Source organism: Cupressus sempervirens, chromosome 10 (assembly GCF_028749045.1).
Source record: "Cupressus sempervirens isolate cs-2001-9-10 chromosome 10, ASM2874904v1, whole genome shotgun sequence".
Classification (NCBI taxonomy): Eukaryota; Viridiplantae; Streptophyta; class Pinopsida; order Cupressales; family Cupressaceae; genus Cupressus; species Cupressus sempervirens.
The window spans coordinates 303591120-303612800 of record NC_143127.1 but is presented as its reverse complement, the minus strand read 5'-3'; positions in this window follow the sequence as shown (position 1 = coordinate 303612800).

The window sequence follows — 21681 nt, the reverse complement described above, 5'->3', positions numbered from 1 at the left end:
TATTTTATTTAATTTCCATCACTCTCATACCTAAGGATTAGATCATTTAATGGTTTTCTAAAAAGATTCCCTTGGCATCCTAAAGATAAAGTAGTGCTTGTTGAATTCTGTAGGCAGATTCTAGATGTGAATACCTTATGTGGTAGGACCTTATTCTTGTGCATCTAGGTCTGATGACTAGAATTTGATGAAAGCCTTTGAAAACAAGGTCAAATTGATTGACTATGAAATTCTAAGACCCCAATATAATCCTGTAATGTTGGTGTAAATATGTATTTACTATTTACACTTACTTAAGTTTACTTAGGTTAATATATTATTTTATTATATTGCATTATTTTATTATTTATTTTGTGAGACATTTAGGAGTTTGCGTACCTTCATGAGTTGTCATGTTGACAACACAGAAGTAAGAAACTCTAATTCAACACATGGTGTCTACAACACTAGAGTTTGCATAATTAACTAAGTTGTCATGTAGACAACATAGTTATTCACACTCCTAATTTAGCACATGGTTTCTACAACATAAATTTGTGTGCTACACCTTTGTAGGCTTATCCTCTCATCATCACACTTACTCTTGTGCCTAATGAAGGATAACCCATATCTAGTAGACAACTTCCTGGTTGTACGACTTATCATGATGCTGATTCCTAGGCATTCTAGATGCTTCTTAGAGGCCTTTATATTCAGACACTCCTAGTGTACTGTTAGATATATTGAATCAAATACATATCAATATTTTGATCATACTCTTTTTGGTCTACTGTTGTGCTTGTGTTTGAGTTCTGTAATCTTGGGTGAATTTTTCCCTAAGGAAAATTCTTACATGGTATTAGAGCTTGTAGAATCTCTCTTCACATAGCCATTTAAGACCATTGTTTCTTTAGCACCTCAACCTAGATCTGGAGTACCGTAGAAATTAGGAGCATGTAGAGCCATAACATACCTCGCCATTACATCTGAAATGTCGATTTGGTGAAAATTGGTTACAAATTCACCTACCCTAGGCCAAAGTTGATTGTGAGGCAATTTTTTTTTTCAAATCGGCACTTGAAGGCCCTAATTTGCAAGTTCAGGTATGATCTATCAGATCTACAATTTAATTTAATTCAGATCTACATTTTAATTTTCTCTATATTGTTCTACAATTTTTTGAAGCATTTAAAAAAAAAAAAAATTCGGCTAGGTGGCCTAGTAGAGATTTTTTTTTTGTATAGGCAACAGGTAGTGACACCCCTACCCTACACCTAGTGTAGAATTTTTTTATTATATTGCAAGAATATTCCAATTTGGATGGGCTTCATCCATTATTCTAGCAATTGGTGGCCTATATAAATTCTGACATCAAACTGTTTAACTAATAGCCAACATGAACAATCTGTTCATACTTTTTGGCTGAAGCATACTACTCCGTGGACAGGCTACATCCAACACCAATGGATTTGTTTTGCACTTTACAGAAGATGGTTTCTAAACACTATTCACTCCTACCTCCATGGGCATGTGGGATTAATCCCACCAAAAAACTTATTTTCTAATTCCCCTCCTAGTGTTGCAAAGGAATTCTAGCCTACTTTTATTGTCGTCGGTGCCATAAAACCCTCCCCAGTGGCACTGTTCTGTAGCTCTCTAGACTTGTGGCTCCACTCGATGATAGTTGTTAGTCCTACTTGATTGCCACGTACTATCTAACCACCAATCCATGGTAGCAAAAATCCTTTGATAGCGAAGTGCCACATGACCAGTGGCACATTGGACCATCCAACATGTTAGTGGCAAACAGACCTCTGCCACGATGGACACCCTTCCATGCAGAATCATTGCCACCACAATGCCACATTGGATCTAACTTGTCAACATTGTATGATACACGTCATCATATCTATATGACACGTGTTAGCCATATGCCTCACCAGATTGTCACGTCAGCAAAGGAGTTTTTTTCGCTAATGTCAGTCAGACACGAAGTTAAATTTGATGACCATCGAACTATAATTCCAAGGAATTTTTCAACTATAGTGATGACCATTTGACTATCAAATTTAAGCTCATAATTTTCTGCCCAAGCCCCTCTTTAGATTGCTTTTTGATTTTGCAGCTCGACTTTGAGAGGCCATAACTCGGTCATATAGACTCCAAATCAGGTGCAATTTTTTTTGATTTTGGATAGAATTGTTTGAACTTTTCAATGGTGTTGTTCATTTCTAGTTTTTGTGCAAGGATTTGTAAAAAAATGTATTTTTTGGCGATTGTACTTGTTCAATCCTACATTTTGCAACTTGAAACTCTCCATACGGGCTCATCTCAACACATTTTGAGGTTCAATTTTTTTGAAAGTGTGATATTTTTTGTCTACTTTCTAGATTTGCATTCAGATTCTAGGGTTGTATGGACAAAAATCTCACTTTCAGAACTAGGGCCTTTTCTTGCATTGTATTGCTTTGATTACTTTTCATAATTATTGTACATCTGAGCTACATTGCTTAGTTACAAATTTTAGCCTCAAAAGGTAGTTTTAAATAGCAAAAATTAGTAGTCCACTTTGTACATTTTGACAAGTAGCCTATTGTACATGTACTACTTATAAAGTGCCAAAAGCATCTTTTTTGGGGGAGTCTTTTGATTGAGTGAAAAGGGGGGGGGGGCTGTGTGTATTGTGTTCTTGTGTCTCTTTTTTTTGCTCTTTTCATTTTCTACATCATGGGTTCACCTAAATGTTCACTTCTAACTTCACATAATTATTCTACATGGAAAGATATTGCATGGAGCAGATTAATGGAATGGAGTAGATTAATGGAAAAAGGTCTAAGTCTTTATGTTGATGGTTCAATTCCCAAACCCATTGATGGTACAACAGTCATCGATTGGAAAAAACAAGACCAATAGGCTTTAGGAATTATCAGGAATTGTGTACATAGAGATCTCTTCTTCCACAATTTCAGTTTCAAGGAATCCAAACCTACATGGGAAAAACTTGAATCATTGTATGGTAAGGTGGATGATGAAAAGGGATTCTAGATTGAGGATGATCTACTTCTATTGGATCCAAAGAAATTTGACACAATTTAGGATTACATCAAAAAAGCCAATGAGTATAGGGCACTATTTAAAGATTGTGGAAATCCCATGAAGGATGAAAAGTTGATTCATCATATCCTAAAGAGGCTACCTTCAGAGTATGATTCCTTTGTTTTGAGTTATAATACTCATAGGTTGACCATGGGAAGTGCTTTCTAGAAGCCTACATTTGATGCTTTTGTAGAGATGTTGATTCTTGGACAATATCACTTGATAGATTTGGGACTTCTCATGTCATCAAAGACCAAAGCATTGGTGGCTAGTGATGAGAGAAAATCAAGTCAAGGAGGGAAAGGTTCTAACAAGAAGAAGAAGAAGCTTTGGAAGAAAAAATCACAATCTGAGACATAACAATCCTCCTCACTGCAAGGCAATTCTTCTTTCAACAAGAAGGGAAGTAATGAAAAGAAGGAAAAACATTTTTGTGCATATTCCAAGAAGCCAAATCATGACAAACATCATTGCAAGACTAAAAAAATTGATGAGTTGGAAAACCTACTCAAGAAGAACAAAATTTGATTGCCAGGTACTTCCAAGGATTCAACTCCAACCTCTTCAAAGGGAAAAGGGAAAACACTTATGGTGAATACAAGTTCTTCATCAGAATGGATTCTTGCCTCAGGTGCCTCCTATCACACAGGTTCTTCAAAGGGAGACTTTTCTTCATTGAACCAGTCAAAGGTACTGCACATCTTTGTAGGAGATGATACTAAAATGGAAGTTGAAGGGAAAGGACATGTGGAGATGGAAAATGGGGAATTCAAAGATGTTCTATATGTTCCAAACCTAAGCTCTAATCTCCTCTCAATTTACCAAATCACTCACCTTGGAGATGGCAACAAAATTGAGTTCCTTCCAGATTCAGTAATGGTGCGAAGTCTAAAAGATGATTCATTAGTTGCAGTGGGGAAAGTCAATCATGAAAAGAGGCTTCATTTCTTCTCTCACTTTGTGCCTAAGTCTCCTTAACATGCCTTGTTAACTAAATCTAATTCAAAAATCAAACAATGGCATGAGTAGTTTGGTCATCTTGCCTTTTGCTATCTTTAGTAACTTTTCTTGAAAAACATGGCCAAAGGTCTACCTAACATCAACTTTTCTGAGGGTGAGTGTTCATCATGTTTAGTGGATATGCATCTCAAGGAGAAGTATGATAAAGGGAAGTCTTCAAGAGCACCAGTTGTTCTTTAGTTGGTTCACATGGTAATAACATGTCCTTTTATAGTGACTTTAGTCATCTAAGGTTGCTACATCCTTACTTTTGTTGATAAATTTTCATGCTTCACATGGGTCTACTTCCTCCATCATAAGAATGAAGTGGTTAATAAGCTTCAAGACTTCAAGGCTCATGTTGAATACAAATCTAGGAAAGCCATCAAGGTTCTACGGATGGACAATGCAAGCAGATATGTGGACAGAAGACTTAAAGACTTTTGCAAACTTGAGGGAATTGATCTTTAGAATTCACCAGCATTCAGTCTGCACAAGATAGATGTTGTAGCACTAAGGCTATGAAATCTTAAGTCCATGGCAAGTCACATGATACAATTCAAGTCTCTTGATCCAACACTTGAAGTCAAAGCCATTAGCAGTGTTGCTCACATACTTAACATGACTCCTCATAATGCTTTAGATGGAAAGACACCTTTTGAGGCATGGCGTGGCAAAAAACTAGTTGTGAGTCATTTCAGAGTCTTCAATTGTCATGCATGGGCAAACATATCATCCAAGGGATACAAGGCACCAACACCTAGGTCTTGTACTTTCATTGGATATGAAGACGGTGTTAAGGCATACAAACTTATGGATCTTGAGATTCATGAGATCTTTGTGGAGAAGGATGTTCACTTTGAGGAATGTTCACCCAGATTATGCTCTAATCCTCTCCGTACTTCATACACTATGGAAAATGATAGTGACACCAGTGATAGTGCTTCAATAGATTCAGATACACGGGGTTCTATTGACAGTTGTAGCAAGCGGTCACAACATCAATATAGTCCACATGCATACATTACCATAGTGATAGGTCCATCACAGTAGGGTACTTCTTGTCTTCCAACTCTAGTTTTAGTTGATGAATACATAGTAGACATTTCAAGTTTGTTCATGGAATCACACACCACATATTTGGGAGATAGCCTTAATGATTTACATGTTCTCTTTGATGATGATGATCCTTCTACAGTTGTTGTGAGGGCTCACTCTGACCCTCATGTCCATTCTCTACATGATCGATCTTAACAATGTTGGTCTATTTTTTTGCATGATAAAATTTCTCTAACCTAGGTACAAAAAAATATAATTGAATTCATTAATGGTGAATAGGGTTTTTGGTCTTTAGTCCTCCAGATTTGTTAGTCCTTGAAAACATTTGTTAAACCCTATGTCTTAGTCCTTTTAAATTTTTTGGGTGCAAAATCTTTTTAAAATTTTTGTGAATACTCTATATTTGTTTAAAATTTTCTATGCCACTCTCACCATCCAATTCTAGTAAGATCTACGGTAGTTGCTACTTTGCTATAGAAAGATGCAGTGTTTTACCCTATGTGAGATAGCGACCATTGCAAAATTAAAGGACTAGGCCGTGAAATGGAGGTGCAATGATCAGAAATTGCATTGCATCCAAAGTTTTAGTCATGTGTACTATGTTAGTGCTGTCAAAGCCGAAAAAGGAACCAAGTAAAAAAGGGACAAAAGAAGTCACCAAAATTTGGTTTCTCCAATGATTCGCTATGTCATTATCAGAAAAACTAAGCACCCTGCCGGTAGCAACATAGTGAATAGCTAGGAAGTACATGACATGATGGCCTCCAAACTTCCTGGTGACCATAAAGATTTCCAAGTGGCATGGTGAGTAATTACTATTATGTTAGAAGAATTAATGAGGGTGATTGTGACTTGATTGGCCTTTTATTTTTTTTGGCACCAAGTTTTGATAACACACCGGAGCTCACTATTTTTCTATCATGAAAATCATGCATCTCACCATTAGTGACATAGTGAGCTATCATGAAATGAACACATGGTGGGACCCAAGCGACTTGGCAATGTGACTAGGATTATAATATGGTTTTATATGCCAGCTATGCAAGATTTTCTCACATCATCAATAACTTGGACCCACGCCCCATTTATAAAGAATATGGAAGATTTTGATCATTCGATCAAGCTTGAATCAACGATTATTGCTACCTTGCTATGGAAAGATGTGCACTTTTTACTCTATGCGAGGTAACAAATAAGGGACCCACTACGTCTTAAGAAATTCATGTAGTTTCCATGGCCTCAGATCAACTTCCAATCTATAGCCATTAGTATCTCGCTATGATTAGTTCGTTGAAGGTTATGTATAGAGAGGTAGTGAATGAGGGACCCACCATATTTCTCTTAAGTGATGTATCAAATATCCTCCACATGATCAAAGTAGAATCAATGGTTGTCACAACTTTGCTATAGCAAGATGTTTGAAAGTTATGTATCATGAGGTAGCAAATTGATGACACATGTCGCTAGTCATCAGTGGGTCCAAACTGAAATGCCAGTAGCAAAGGAAATGTACAAATGGAAGCATTTCATTGGTTTGACTGCCAACATGTTAAGAGGAAAGATGAATCAGCCTTGTTTTTATCCCTGGATCGTAGGATTTTTCAAAGATCAATAGCACAAATTTACAAGGAAAGGTGATGCCATTCTATTTTTTCTACTCTGTGCATTTATGAGCAATGAAAGCTTTGTGTGCGAAAGGAAAATAGAGTATAATACACAAGATTTTCTTGTTCCATCTCATGTGAACAAAAGATTTCAAGATTTTCTTGAGTAGAAGCCATTACTAAAAAGGTTGTGTTGAGCTTGACAAGAGCGTGAAGAAAATTTCCATTATTTGTGAGGACATTGGAGAATTACAATGAGAAACAAGTAAAGAATCAAGTAAGTACTCACACTATAATCTTTTTAGTGTTTTAGTTTCTGCAAGTTACAATCCAAAATGCCTCCAAAGAAGGGATTTTCTAGTCAGGAAAATTATTTGGATAGGAATGTCCACAATGATTTACTTGAGCTGCTCCCCAATTCCATCGCTAAAATTGTACAAGTTAAAAAGCTTACCACCTTAAACCCTAGGTTGAAAATAGTAGATGGATTGTATGAAAAAGGGAATTGGGTTAGGGCTGCTAATACCTCTCAAACTAGTCTTGACCTATTTAAAAAAGGGTTTTTAGAGAGGAACCCATTTTCCCCACATGCCAATATCTAGAATTTTGATTTAGGGAAGTTGGTGGTTCCTAGTGTTTTTATGGATTATGATCTTCTTGAAGCTATGGCAAAGAACTATGACCAAGCCATTAAAATAGTAAGAAGAACTGATGGTTAGGTCCTAATTATAATTAGCCTAGATGAAATTAGGGAAGTTTTTGGTTTAGGGCCTCTCACTGATTACCACGTGCCCATTGATCTGGAAGGGTTAGAAAAGGAATACATATTCAAGAAGGATGCCATTAGGCAAGGTGCACTAAAGGTAAATATAGGTAAAATTGGAACTCTACTAGCAATAAAAATAGCCTCCAAGGAACCTTTCAAAAGGGCATACTTCAATTCCAGGGCTATAGAGGTATATAGGACCTTGTGCAGATTTTTTGGGAGAGATGAAGAGGAGTTTATGCTCGTGGATTTCATGTATATGGTTATTTAGATTTCATCTTTTGATGTGGACATAATTTTTGATTTTTCTTCTTCCTTAGCCGAGGAAATTCATAATGGATTGATTGAGATTGCTAAGGGCAAGGTGGAAAATTTTTTTGGCCATTATTCTTTGGTGATGCACATGTTTTTGTTTAAGGGAGCTACATATTTTGGTAAAGAAATGGAGTTAAATAGAGAAGAAAATGGAGAAGCACTGCCAGTCTAAATATGGAGTGTAGATATGACTTTGGATGCAGAGAAGGCTAGCTTTGTCAAGTTTGATAGGTATTTCACTTCCAAGTTGAGATGCCTTATATTAAGTGACAATCCTAGAATCCCTAAGGCACTAATGAATCTCATTAGGCCTATGGATATCCCAATGGTCTGAAAGTTTTGCACAATTGGGGAGATATCATCCCATACTCTATTTCTACTATGTTTAGAATTTATGATTTAAAAGGAAGCCCCCATTTACTACCTTACCAAGTGCCCTTGAAGGTAGGAGTAGCTGAATTTTTGTGGTAGTTGGGAGGAGTTGAGGAAACCTTTTTGTTGAAAAGAATAATAGGGTCAATTTTCCCCACTTTCATAGTGGCCCATAATTTTGTAATCACAAAAGGGGGTTGGCTCTCTTTGAACAAAATTTTGGATCCTTAAAAGATGGCTATTTCTCACCCTCATTTTTGTGATTCTAAGGGATTTTATAATTTTTCTTTGAGACATAGAATTAAGCTTTGAAAAATTGAGCATGAATTCTGTTTTCTTGAACATATAATAAGGAATGAATACACCTTGTAGGAACAAGAGACTAGAAAGGAAAAATGGAGAGTCTTCTCTAAAGTTTTGGATTTCATTCATTATTTTGATGCAAGTTATAGTCCTTTACATGATGCTGTTACAAATGTAGACAAGATAAATAGTCTTATGGATACTTTCCCTAAAATAATGGAGGCAATGAATGAAAAGAAGCAATTCTTTATTAGATTTTACCTAGATAAGGTGGGGGAAGTAATGAGGAGATTGGGTTTTACTCCCAATATAGGGGTAGGTCAATTAACTATCCCAAAAAGGCTAGGGTATACTATTATTCAAAACAAAGGAACCATTGTAGACAAAGGAAAATAAATAGTTGAGTCCACTAGTGATGTCATGGAAGAGAGGCCTTCTGAACCCTCCCCTAAAAAGGAGAAAAATAATAAGGGAAGAGGATCCTCATGTAGAGAAATATTCACCCTCACAGACCCCTATGAGGATTGAAGAGGAACAACTCACTGAAGAGAAAATTGAACAATTGGGATCACAAGGGAAAATTTTTGCTACACAATCAAAAATAAATGAAGGAGACACCTAGGAAACTCCAGTACCAAGTTTTGAGTTAACAGTTGTAGATTACAAAGGAAGGGAATTAGACCCTGTACTAGAACAAACAAGTCAACAATTCTTATCAGATGATAATTTTGTTAAATCTAGGAATTTCTACCAATTTGCATGGAGAGCCAACATGAATAAATTTGAAGAAAGATGCAATAAGCTGAGGACAGAGCATCCTGAACTAGAGGAGACAACTCTACAAAATCAGATAAAGGAACAAATGATTCAAGAGTTGCAAAACATAACCCTTGAAGAGGGGAGGCAAATGGTAAAGGCTACAAATATTTTATTGTTGCCCAATAGGGATATTGCAGATGCATTAATTTTTAATTCTATTTCAAGTAAGTTGGATTTCCAGGATCCAAATAAGAAGGAATTCATAGGTATTGCATTCAGTGAAGACCGGGCTACTCTAGTTATATGGTCTTTAAGGAAGGGGTCAAGAGCTACCTCATCACAACTAGATGATTCTGGTTTGATGGGAAATATAGTTGTAAGAAGAGTGGCAGATACCTCTCATGTACATGCTATGTAATGGATATAAAATCATCCCAATTTCTTTTAGCCAATGCTAAAAAGGAAGAAAGGGCCATGTTTGAGTTGCAAAGTAAGTATGAGAGTGTTCTTGAAGCTTACAATAAAGAGGTAAAAAAGTGAATTGAGCTTGAGAACAAGTTAATGGGGAAGTCCACAAGGAAAAGAATAACATACCCTCACCCCCCAATTGAACCTTTCAAATATACCCCCCTCATAGAAATATCAGATACACCCCAAAGGCCAGAATACTACACAACAGAAGATTTTGAAGAAGAAAAAAGCAAGCTATGGGCACTGCATGTGGAGTTGAATATAAAATATGAAGATAAATTAAGAAAGGCTCTCACATATTTGGGGGACAAAATTGAATGGCCACTAGTTTATGATTAGTTGGCTAGGGTGATAAGTATCTGGGAGGAACTGAAAGCAAGTGATGAGGCTTTGAAGCCTATTGTGAATAAGTGGGTAAGAAGGAGGAAAGAAATAACATTTTTATTTTATTCTATCATAAAAGTCTCATATGATCAAATTGAAAAGACTTTTGATATTGTTTCTAATCTTCATGATTTTGATAATAAGAGAATTCATCTATAGAGAATAATAGTTGGCTATTTGAACAAGTATAAGAGCCAAAGGTTTTTTTTGTTTCCTCGTGCCCTAGATAGGAGAAATAATTTGAAAAACAAAGATGAATGAGCTAAGGAACTTGATGATTTATTTTGTTTAAAGATGAATAAAATTATAAATGAAACATGGCATGCATGGTGGGCTACCACAACTGAAGAAATAGTGAAAGCTCAGATATTCTTTGATTCTTTGAAACAAGAATTTGTTAATATTGATAGGGAAGCAGAATATGTTATCAAGAAACAATAGGAAATTCTGGATTTTGACTGGCTAGATGATGCACCTTATGAAAAGTGGGTGGTGGATATTGCTTCTGGTGAGCAACGAGAAGAAGTTGAAAGTGATGATGATGAAATGCATGAAGATGAAGTAAAAATCATTGATCCACCTCCATCAATACTTGTAAAAGAAGATGGGAAATCATCTCATGCAAAAGATACAACAGATCAATTAGATGACTCATCAAACATGGGTACAAGAATAACTTTCACCTTGATAACACACAATGATATGAGTGAAAATGCTAGAATGGAAGTGAAGCTACATGAATCAAAGCCTAACACATCATTGGCAAGTTTGGTAGTCACATATGCTGAGGATTCAGAATAGCAACCAATTAGAAAATCGAAAATAAAAAGAATGTAATAGAAAGGGACCCACAAGAAGAATGTTTGATGTACAAATCTTTTTGTTAGTCACAATTTTATCTTTTTGTGATAGGTGCATGTAAATATCTCTTGTAGCGACACCTGTCAGTTCTCTATGCCTGAAGCTTGTTGCATCTCACATTATATAAGTGAGACTCTAGGGCTAGAGAATATAATGATTTCTAATACATTTTAGTATTACACTTAGAATGTTTTCAGTCTAGTCTTTGAGCAAAAAAATTATAATATATCTTCTCTGCAAATTTTAAGAATATAGATCAATATGGAATGATCTTTATGTCTCTTTCTAAGGTCATTCTAAGTTTACTACAATTGTATACAATTTTCAAGGAAAATTAATACAAATTTTGAGCTGTCCCCATATTAGTTCCTATTGAATTTTGTCTCCTTTGCTATTACTTGGTTGTTTTGAGATTGTGTGAGTAAAGCCTACTCAATTGAATGCAATTCATTTAGGTTGTATGTCAAATCATTACTACTATTAATTCAATGAATTATATAAATGCTTTGATGGTTTTGATGGGATGGTCATGTTAATAGACAGGATGTCTATAAGAATGAAATTTAGTAAGAATGTTGATAATTCATGTTGTAAAGAAAACGATTAGATCCACAAATTGGCGTAGAATTTGAATCCCAATGGAATAGGCACTAATAAAGACTAATTCAGTTTATAGATAGGTATACTATGAAGAAGCATCAAATCTAAAATCAAAATCAGCTTTAATTTACTTTTCTTGACAATTTCAAAAGATGGTCAACACTTGTTTGCATGGAATTTTTTAGCTTTATTTAGCCATTATTGCCAGGAACACTTGCAAATCTATAGAAGAAATTTGACCAAATTTGTTATATGGGATGTGTTTATTCAAAATGTCAGAATTGTACATGTATTTGAGGATATGAGATGAACATCAGAATGAAACTAAAATAATTCTCATATAGTAGCTTCTAGCCTTGAATCATCCCCTGGATATACCCACCCTAGTTTTGTAGAGCCTAAAAAGTAGAAAACCACGCTTGATTTTTTTGAAGTTGGGTCCAAGTGGTTTGCACATGTAACTATTAATAGGAATTGGCTAATCCTTAGGTTGTGTGAGTAATAACAATTTGGTATTGAACCTTGTGTTTTTCAGTAGTTTTGTTTTAAAACACCAACACACAGGTTGACATGATTGTGGATACTTATGTATAGTATTTGCAGGAGGTCTCTTTATCAATTGAGGAGATAGATGGTTCATTGGGATAGGTTCTACAAACATCCTTGCTAGATCTGCATTCATTCTTTTCAGCACTGTTGGAAGGGGCGACCATCAGTATAGACACAGGGACACTTGAGCAAGTTTTAGGGCCACCATACATCTTCAGGATTGTACCTTTTCTATTTTTTCTTCCAAGAGGGAGGAACATCATTCTACACTCATGGACCAACTTCTTCCTTGGAGCAACAATCACTAATCAATATTCCTCATTTGGTGGGGGGGGGAACTACCTTGTCTCTCTTTTTCTTCTTTCTTATGGGAGGACTTTTTCCTCTTATAAGGTCTTGTTCTTCTCATTCTTCACTATTGTATATACTAGATGTATGTTATAATGGGGGGGGGGGGGGGGGGGGGGGGGGGTCTTGATTACTCCATCCATCCATGCATCTTGTCTTTTCACCTCTCTTTTTGGGGGGAGGTTTTTTCCCATGAGGTTTTCCCTCTTTCTCCACTTTATGAGAGATTGCATTTCATTATGTACATGGGTACCTAACATGGCCTAGTAGCTGGGACCCATCATGCATTTCATCCTACTTTTTGTAAGCTTAAGGGAATACCCCTAAGTTGCACTTAAGGGGGGTGTTGGTGTAAATACATATTTACTATTTACACTTACTTAAGTTTACTTAGGTTAATGCATTATTTTATTATATTGCATTATTTTAATATTTATTTTATGAGACACTTAGGAGTTTGCGTACCCTCATGAGTTGTCATGTTGACAACACCGAAGTAAGAAACTCTAATTCAACACATGGTGTCTACAAAATTGAGAGTTTGCATAATTAACTGAGTTGTCATGTAGAAAACACAATTATTTACACTCCTAATTTAGCGCATGGGGTCTACAACATAAATTTGTGTGCTACAGCTTTGTAGGCTTATCCTCTCATCATCACACTTACTCCTATGCTTAATGGAGGATAACCCATATTTGGTGGATATGTTCCTGGTTGTATGACTTATCATGATGCTAATTCCTAGGCATTCTAGATGCATCTCAAAGGCCTTTATATACAAGCACTCCTAGTGTACTTTTAGATATATCTAATCAAATACATATTGATATTATGATCATACTCATTCTAGTCTACTGTTGTGCTTGTGTTTGAGTTCTTTGATCTTGGGTGAATTCTACCCTGAGGCAAGTTCTTACTATTTTGTCAAAGATCATCTAAAGCTAGTATATGCTTGTAGGCATGTTCTAGATATTGGGGATTATTGCCTTAGATGTTATAATGAGTACCAAACCAGAGAGAGGTAATAATATAGAATAACTATTGTTGAAATCAAGTTATATATTGATAAAATTGATGTTAGTGATATTGAAAATTATTGTTCTTATATGTGGCCCTCCACTTATGAACAAATCAAGGAGATTTCTATTGTTTCAATTCCACCTAGTGGTCCTGTCATTGATACAATAAAAATTCTCATGGCTGGCATCATTGAAAGGATAAGAAGTGGGTAGAATGGACCTATGCAAGAAGGAAGAGAATTGGGGCCACTAGTTTTGCCAGTGGAGTAGCACTTAAAACTACTCAGTCATCACCAGCTGCTACTTCTACCACTACTGGCACATCAACATTAATTGGAACAACTGAATCTATTGGTGGAGGAGGAGATCAACCTCATGAAAAGAACATACAAGTCCCTTTAACCTATGGAGGAGGATCTTTGTTAGACATCAGAAAAGTGGGAGATAAAGAGGTAGAGAAAGATAAAGATAAAGAGAAGGATAAATTAGTAGTCAAGGATTCCTCCTCTATACCAGTCATCAACCTAGATGGTGACAAAAATCCTTTGGATGGATAGGATAAAGATACATCTCAACAAGGTAAAGCTCTAGCCCTTCATTTACTAAAGAGACTACCTTTCTATTTTCTAGCAACAACAAGGTGACAACCCCAATGGTGAGGAAGCTCTTCAATACTACATCCCTACAGTCAACACTCAATGTCCTTTCAATCAAGTCTTACTTGGAAGAGACCATTGATAGAAAGAAGAGGAGATGTGAGGAGTGCACTCCATCTAAAGACCTGATTGTGCAAGAAACTCAGCCCTAGTTCATGTCAAAGAAATAAAAGAAGAAAAAAATATTGCAATGTTGGCAACAAACTCAATTTATGGACAATTTCTTTTTGAGTTTTCAAAACCCCAAAAGGAGGGAAAGTTTCATGAATTAACTCCTAATGATTTTCATATCAAAATTGTTGACTTATGAATTCCACCACATGACTCTATGGTCAACATCTAGAAATCATCTAATATAAAGATAGAAGATAAGTTAGAGGAGTTAAGGTATGAGAAAGAGGTACCAAAGGCCTCAAATGAAGAATTGATGGATTACATTAGGGATGCACTTGGAAACACACCTTCAAGCACATTTGATCCAAGTGTAGAGGAGAATAAGAACCTATTTCTTAAGCTACATCAAGAGAGACAACTTGGTCAAATTGGTCATGCTTGGATAGCTAAACTCAAGGCCCATGGACCTCCCCTCATTAAGAACTTAAGAAATCTTTTGTTAGACATGGATAGATTGAGAGAAGTAGTGTCAAAGCACCAGGACTTGAAATGAAGAAGGAATAAAAACTTTAATAGAGAAATTGTATTTATTACAAGAGGTGATTGACATGAAGAACAACATGGATGTGAATAATGGGATACTTAAATTTGGCCAAGATTCATTTGTTCATTGGAAACAATCTTTGATATTCAAATATGAGAGTTCAATGAAGTCTAAGAATGAATTGAAGTGTGTTTATAATTTGTTGAAAAAGGAAATGGATAAAATATTTGAATATTTAAAGGTCTTGCATATTGAATCTTATGTCACAAATAACTATCAGCTGGTGGATGTTGAGTGAATGAAGACTAAGTTTCTAGTATTCATTGAAGAAAATTCTAATCTAGTGAACTTCCCAGTGGGAAAGCTTCTAGAACTCACAGTAGTGGATTGCATCCTAAAGCATACAATAGAGAAGCTAAAATCAAAGATTTCAAGAGTGGAAGAACTCAAAGAGATGCATGATTATTAGATGGTTAGAGATGACAACATCCTTATCCCAAGTGTCATGGACCAAAATAATGTAATAAAAGCAATGAAGGTGTACAAAGTTAAATCCATAACTCCAAATAATAACTAATTATCTATTAGAAGTGTTACATATATCCTCTCTACAATATGACATGTGTCTTCCAACCCCTATCTCTCTTTTCTAATATTGTAGCCATATTTGGCATTCTCCTCATAGGTTTATACCTTGTAATAGATGATAACTAGTTAATGCTATTTTTAGCATTCATCTATTTAGATATTCTCTGCAAATGTAATCACCAAATGTAATAGACCATTTCTAAGAAGGATTACAAATGCAACTTTTTGTAGATTAAATAAGATCAGAAAATTATTATGTGGGAAAATCCCTGTAGTTGGGACTATTGTGTGAGACTCTATGTCTGCATTTTGATTTTGCTATTCATTTAAGTCTTGTATCATGCTTGGAATACAATGTGATTTTAATGAAAGATGTGAGATTACAAATAAACTAGATTTTGTTTCTTTATTTTCAATGGTTGCAAGCTTTACTTTCCTCATTTACAACATTATGTCAATTTCTCTATTCTATACAAGTTAGTTCTTATGCATTTCATTGTTGTGTAAGAAGTTTGAGATTTGGTGAATGAAAGGGACTAAATAGGATGCAATCTGAGCATTGTCAAATCTCACTAACTGTAGCATTCTAGTTTTTCTAGTTGACCACATACTTTCTCTTCTTATGTAGCATGCATTGCTAGATAGATTTGGCTTCTTATATCTTGCAATTAGAAGATATAAAAGGTTGTATCTTAGGTGTTAGATGAGCTTAACAATGACACACATACATTCATATCTATGGAAGTTGTGAGTTATAATCTAAGATTGGCCTAGATTTCATGAAGTGTTGGGAAACATGGTTATACCTCTTATGCTCTCTAGTTAAGAGCATACCCACAAATTAGCTAATCTACTAAAAGAAGATTCTTTGCAATATTTTCAATACAAGGGAGTTGTACCTTTCAATTTAGGGGTGTTTTATAGATTACAACATTGACCCATTCTGTCATTAACTTTTTTTTTTTTCCCATCATATGGGAACATTAAGAGTCAAGATATAAACCAAATCCAAGGAAGACATACTATTAACCAACACTTGTATACCACATTCTTCACCAACATGTTAGATCCCTTCTTCACCTTCAAACTAGAGCTAGATGACATATTTCTCAACGAAAGATGAATTCACAACAAGTAAAAATTCCTTTTGCAACTTTTTTCTTCAATATTACTTCACTCTTGGGCTAGAAATCACTGTAGTCTAGATGTATGGTAAGAAACAATACCCTTGATTTTGCCTTTTATAAAAAAAATTCAAAAAATTTAGGGCCTCTTAAATGCATCTAATAGTGGTAGGGGAGATAACTTGTCAATGTCATAAGCTTGACATGAATTGATCATTGCACAACTCTGTTAGAACATGACTTCTCTTGATGATCATTTATAGCTTCGTTATAACTAAGTTGTAACTTGGTTAAAGCATAACTCCTTTACTTGAATTTATGCATCTCACTATGCTAATTTGAATGTTCTTTTTGCACATCTAGAACTTGTGTAAGATCTTCTTGGCTTGTTAGTTCTAGTCATCTCCTTGACTACCTAGTTGGATTTGGATGCTTCATCCAACTCATTAGATTGGATGATAATATCTTTATTGTCTTGTCTTGTGTTAGCATAAATGCTGATGGTATTCCTTTGGGGGAGTATCCTAAGCATTGAAGAGCTTGTGGCTATATTGACACATTGCATTCATGACTATGTTTTTCATTAATGTCAACATAGTAGTAATTCTATGAAGATTGGCAGAGTAGTAGATAGAGATCATCATCTTATAGAAATTGTCTTGATGATCAAGTGACACAAAGTTAAGAGCATGTTTGACATTATGTCCTAATGATGAGGTTAAGTACATGTAGCCTAATTTGAAGAGATACAAAAATTATATGTTATTTATAGAGAGAAGTGAAAAAATAAAGTACTTGTAAATAAATTTCTAATGATTATGACGTATCTCTTTATAGAGATATAATCAGGATACAAAAAGTTATACAATGATAGAGGATAGTATGGTGATGATGTCAATAAGTGCATAAGTCATGAAGTCACAAGTATGAGAAGCTATGTAGACTATGAGTTGATAGCCCTATTGTAATTATGAAATAATTAATTATCTTATTGTGGTCCTATTATAACTAACTCAAGTAATTTGTTTTTAGGACTTGGTATAAAGGAAAGTATTTTCCTTGATTGTAAAGTGTATGTGGAGTGTAAAGTGATCAAGGAAGTGAAAATAAGAGAAGAGCATTTGGTAAATGTGAGTAATGGATGTAAGGAATTATTAGATGTGAAGTTCGTGATCTCATATTGAGATCAAAAGGAAGAGAAGTGATAGGATAGAGAAAGAGGAAGGAGTAGTACAATTAATTTCTATTATTCTGCAAGTAATAATACAAAGATCATTTGGACAATGGGTTAATTTGTCTTTCCCTTGGTGCTATTTGGATAGTGGATCCATGTGCCTTCTACAACTCCTAACAGGGTTGGAGTCTCCTAACAAGGATTCAGAGCCTCCTAACATAAAATAATTTGTATTGAATGTTTTCATAGACTTTTAATAGTGTCCATCCTCTAACAATGAATATTTATATTAGCACATCATCTTGTGGGTACCATCCCCATTAGGGTTTTCCCTCTAATCAAAGGTTTCCCTAGTTAACATATTTGGTGTTATTGCGCATGAGTATCTTGTTTTGGTTTTTGATTATATTACTATATGGTTAAGATCTAACAAGGTTGAGAATTGTGATAATAGTTGAAAAACTAATTTACACCGCTCCACCCACCCCCCCACCCCCCCCGCCCCCCATAATTTATATTGGTGGACTTTATATTATAACAATAAGATCTTGGCTTCTTAGTTCTAGTCATCTCCTTGACTACATAGTTGGATGTGGATGCTTCACCCAACTCATTGGATTGGATGATAATAGCTTTATTGCCTTGCCTTGTGCTATCCTTTGATTTCCTTACCCATTTCTCATTCCTCTAAGTTCCGATTTCTTTAATCTTTGAGTTTGCTTTGTTTTATTCACCACTATTTGTTGCATCTCTATTTATACAGTTTCTTACCAAGTGACCTATATTTTTTCATACATAACATCTCACATTAGTATTTTTTTTTCTAAAGTGAGTCTCTACACACTTTGCTCCAAGGTGTTCATATTATCCACAATGATGACATCTTCTCTATGTATTGTAGTCCTAACCAATATATGCTATTTTTCTAGTTCCATTATGCTCAATACTTGACCTACACTCTAAAGTTTTCTAACCTTGTTTGTGACATGTAAAGAAACTCCCTTCAAACTTTGATTTGGTTCTGCATTCATTTTCCTTTGGACCATACTTGTTGTAATTGTAAGAATGACCTTTGAACTTATGCCACATAACATTGTTCCACCAAACATTTGATGTATGACCTATTTTTCCATAATTGTTGCATGTAGGTCTTTTGTTGTTTTTTGCTTCTTCCTATGATGATTCTCCTTGATTAGTATACCCAAAGCCAATAGTGCATTTGGGTCTATTCAATTTTTTCTCATACAGTTTATTGACACTTTCTCGTTATCTTAATATTCTTTCATTGAGTTCCTTTTCAGCTCTTAGTTCATTCTAGAGTCTCTCATTTTCTTCTATCAGATTGGTGATTCCTTGATTTGCATCATGTAACTGATTTTATAGGTCTTCTTGATGTTGTGACAACTGTTGAACTACATTGGTTTTTCCCTCTATCTTATAACAAGTAGTCTTATGTCTTCATCCACCATTTCTTTTTCACTAATTGCTTTTCTCTTATGTTCCATGAATTCACATAGCCAAGTAGAGTGACTTTCTTGTTCTCTTCTCAAATTTGTTATTTGTTCTTGTAGAGTGGCATTTCTCACCAGTAGATCTTCTATGGCTGCATCTTCTTCTTCTAAACTTCTTTCTTTACAAAGATCTTCTATTTTTCTTCTATGTAGAGATTTTCATTCATATGTATAGCCAATTCCTTTATTCTTTTCAGAGAGTGAGTGATTTTTTCCTTGAATTTCTTGACTTTCTCCATAGCCATGTTTGGATCTAATTTTTCATTGTCAATATCTTTCTCTAACTTGTATACTTCCATTTCCTCAGATCTTTACTCTCAAGTTGTTAAGCTTCTAATAGGAGAGCCTTGATCTAATACCAATTTTTGGAAATTTAATGAAAAGAAAGTGATTGAGAGGAGGGGGTGGGGCGATGAATTTGAAACTAATTAAAATTATTCACTTAGATTATTTTAACCTTACTTTTTAAAATTATCTACTCTAATTTCATGCATGAACATAGAGTAATAAAGAGATGAACATAGTTAACACTTTGACACAAGATTTGGTAACCCAGAAAACCTCCAAGGAGAAGGTAAAATTGGGGTTGGGATGACAACCACAATGCTTCACTACTACAATAATAAAGTTGACATGTTAGGGCTTACAATTTATCACTTTTGGTGATCTACTCTATTACGAGTATGAAGGACTATTAGGTCCACCTTGTGAATGGAAATTTACAATACAATGAAGTATGTACTCTGTTAAGAGATTCAATAAAGGACTATTAGGTCCATCTGGTTAGAGGATTTGATTGATGTACTTGTTAGGATGAACCAACAAGATGAAATTTAGTTTCCACTAACAACTTGAATAACTTAGTTTATACTATGAGCTCAGTTAATATAGTATATCCTTCATTTTCTTGGGATACACTAAAATCTTCTTTGTGATCAAAAGCTTGATTACAATATTAATCGACCTTCCTAGATAGCTTATGTGGTTTGTCACTAATTGACAATATGTCTTCCCATAGGATCAAAATCAAACACATGACAATAATTATCGTTTGAATGATTGAAATTATCCTACTTTTCCTCATGAAAAGGAAACAACTTTATTATGCGGGGTGGCAAAATTAAGAAATATTGTAAGGGAGATCTCGTAGGAAAGGACAGAAGAGTTAAAATCAATTTTAACTTTTAGATTAACAATAATAACAATATACCTCACCTTTCTTATAAATCTTTCAATAATAACCACAAAGAAAATAATGGTGCAATTTCTACTATTAATGGACTACAATAGGGAATCATGGTATATGTTATTTTAATGATGTCCCTTATCTTTGGACTTATTTTATACATTTTGTTACAACTGATGTATGCAATCTCCAATTTTTGAAAGAAGAATCATTGGGGAGAGCTAAACAAGCTAAGATTAAGGCTTGACAAGACAAGCTTCACATTCAACATATTCTTAATAATATCCATTCTATTGGTGATGAGAGACACAAGTTTCCTAATCTAGTACTTTCAATTGAGATAGTTGATCACTCTTATGATGATGATAGTGGTTTGGTTGATGACTCTCTTAGTGGGTCAAACACTCGAGACTTGTTTTTGTTGAGTAGTGATGGCATACACACCTTTTTTTTGAGTTTGTTACCTATTTCTCATGATATGATAACTACATCCTTGTTAACTGGAGACTTAATATTCTTTGATTCCTTATTTATTAGTGGTTTACTAGTTGGAATCCAATAGAACTTTTTGAATTATCATTGATTACAAGCGATTTAACACTATGGGAATGTTGAGGGGTATTTCTTTTGGAGAGAAATGGAGTGTATAATTTTTTTATTTGATTGGAATTATTTTGATGACATATTTGTTATCACATATGATTCTTATCAGAGTTATGACATCAAGGTTTTTTGGTCATTTTTGTTGGTTTATATGCATATGGGAGCTCATCTTAACATTGTCTTGATGCCCTACCTTTGTGAATGGATAGTTTAGAGTGATTGGATTAAAAACTTCCTTATCTCTTACAAAAGGTTCTAAATTTTGATATGTGAGGCAAAGGTCTCTAAAAGTAATAGTTATTATTTCTACCTCTTATTTTAGATTTCATAGGATCCCATTTGAGTTCTTGCAAATGGATTGGAGAGAGATAATGAGAAAAAAACTTGGTTAACCACCAATTTGGTGATGCGTAGAAGAATATTTCTAGCCAATGATATGACCAAAATTATATTTCTAGCCAATCTGGTGATTCTTAGAAGCTTACTTCAAACAAATTTGTTTTTTTCTTAAATTTAGCTTGTGCTTGTGTTGGGATATCAAATTAAACATTGTTTAGTGGTAAAATAGAATCACTTTAAATAAGATGTAAACTTCCATTTTACTTGGTCACTAATCCATTCAATTGCAATGTGAAAGGGAAAGAGGGAAATTTCCAAATATGATTCCATTTCTAACCCAAATTAGATTAGCTAG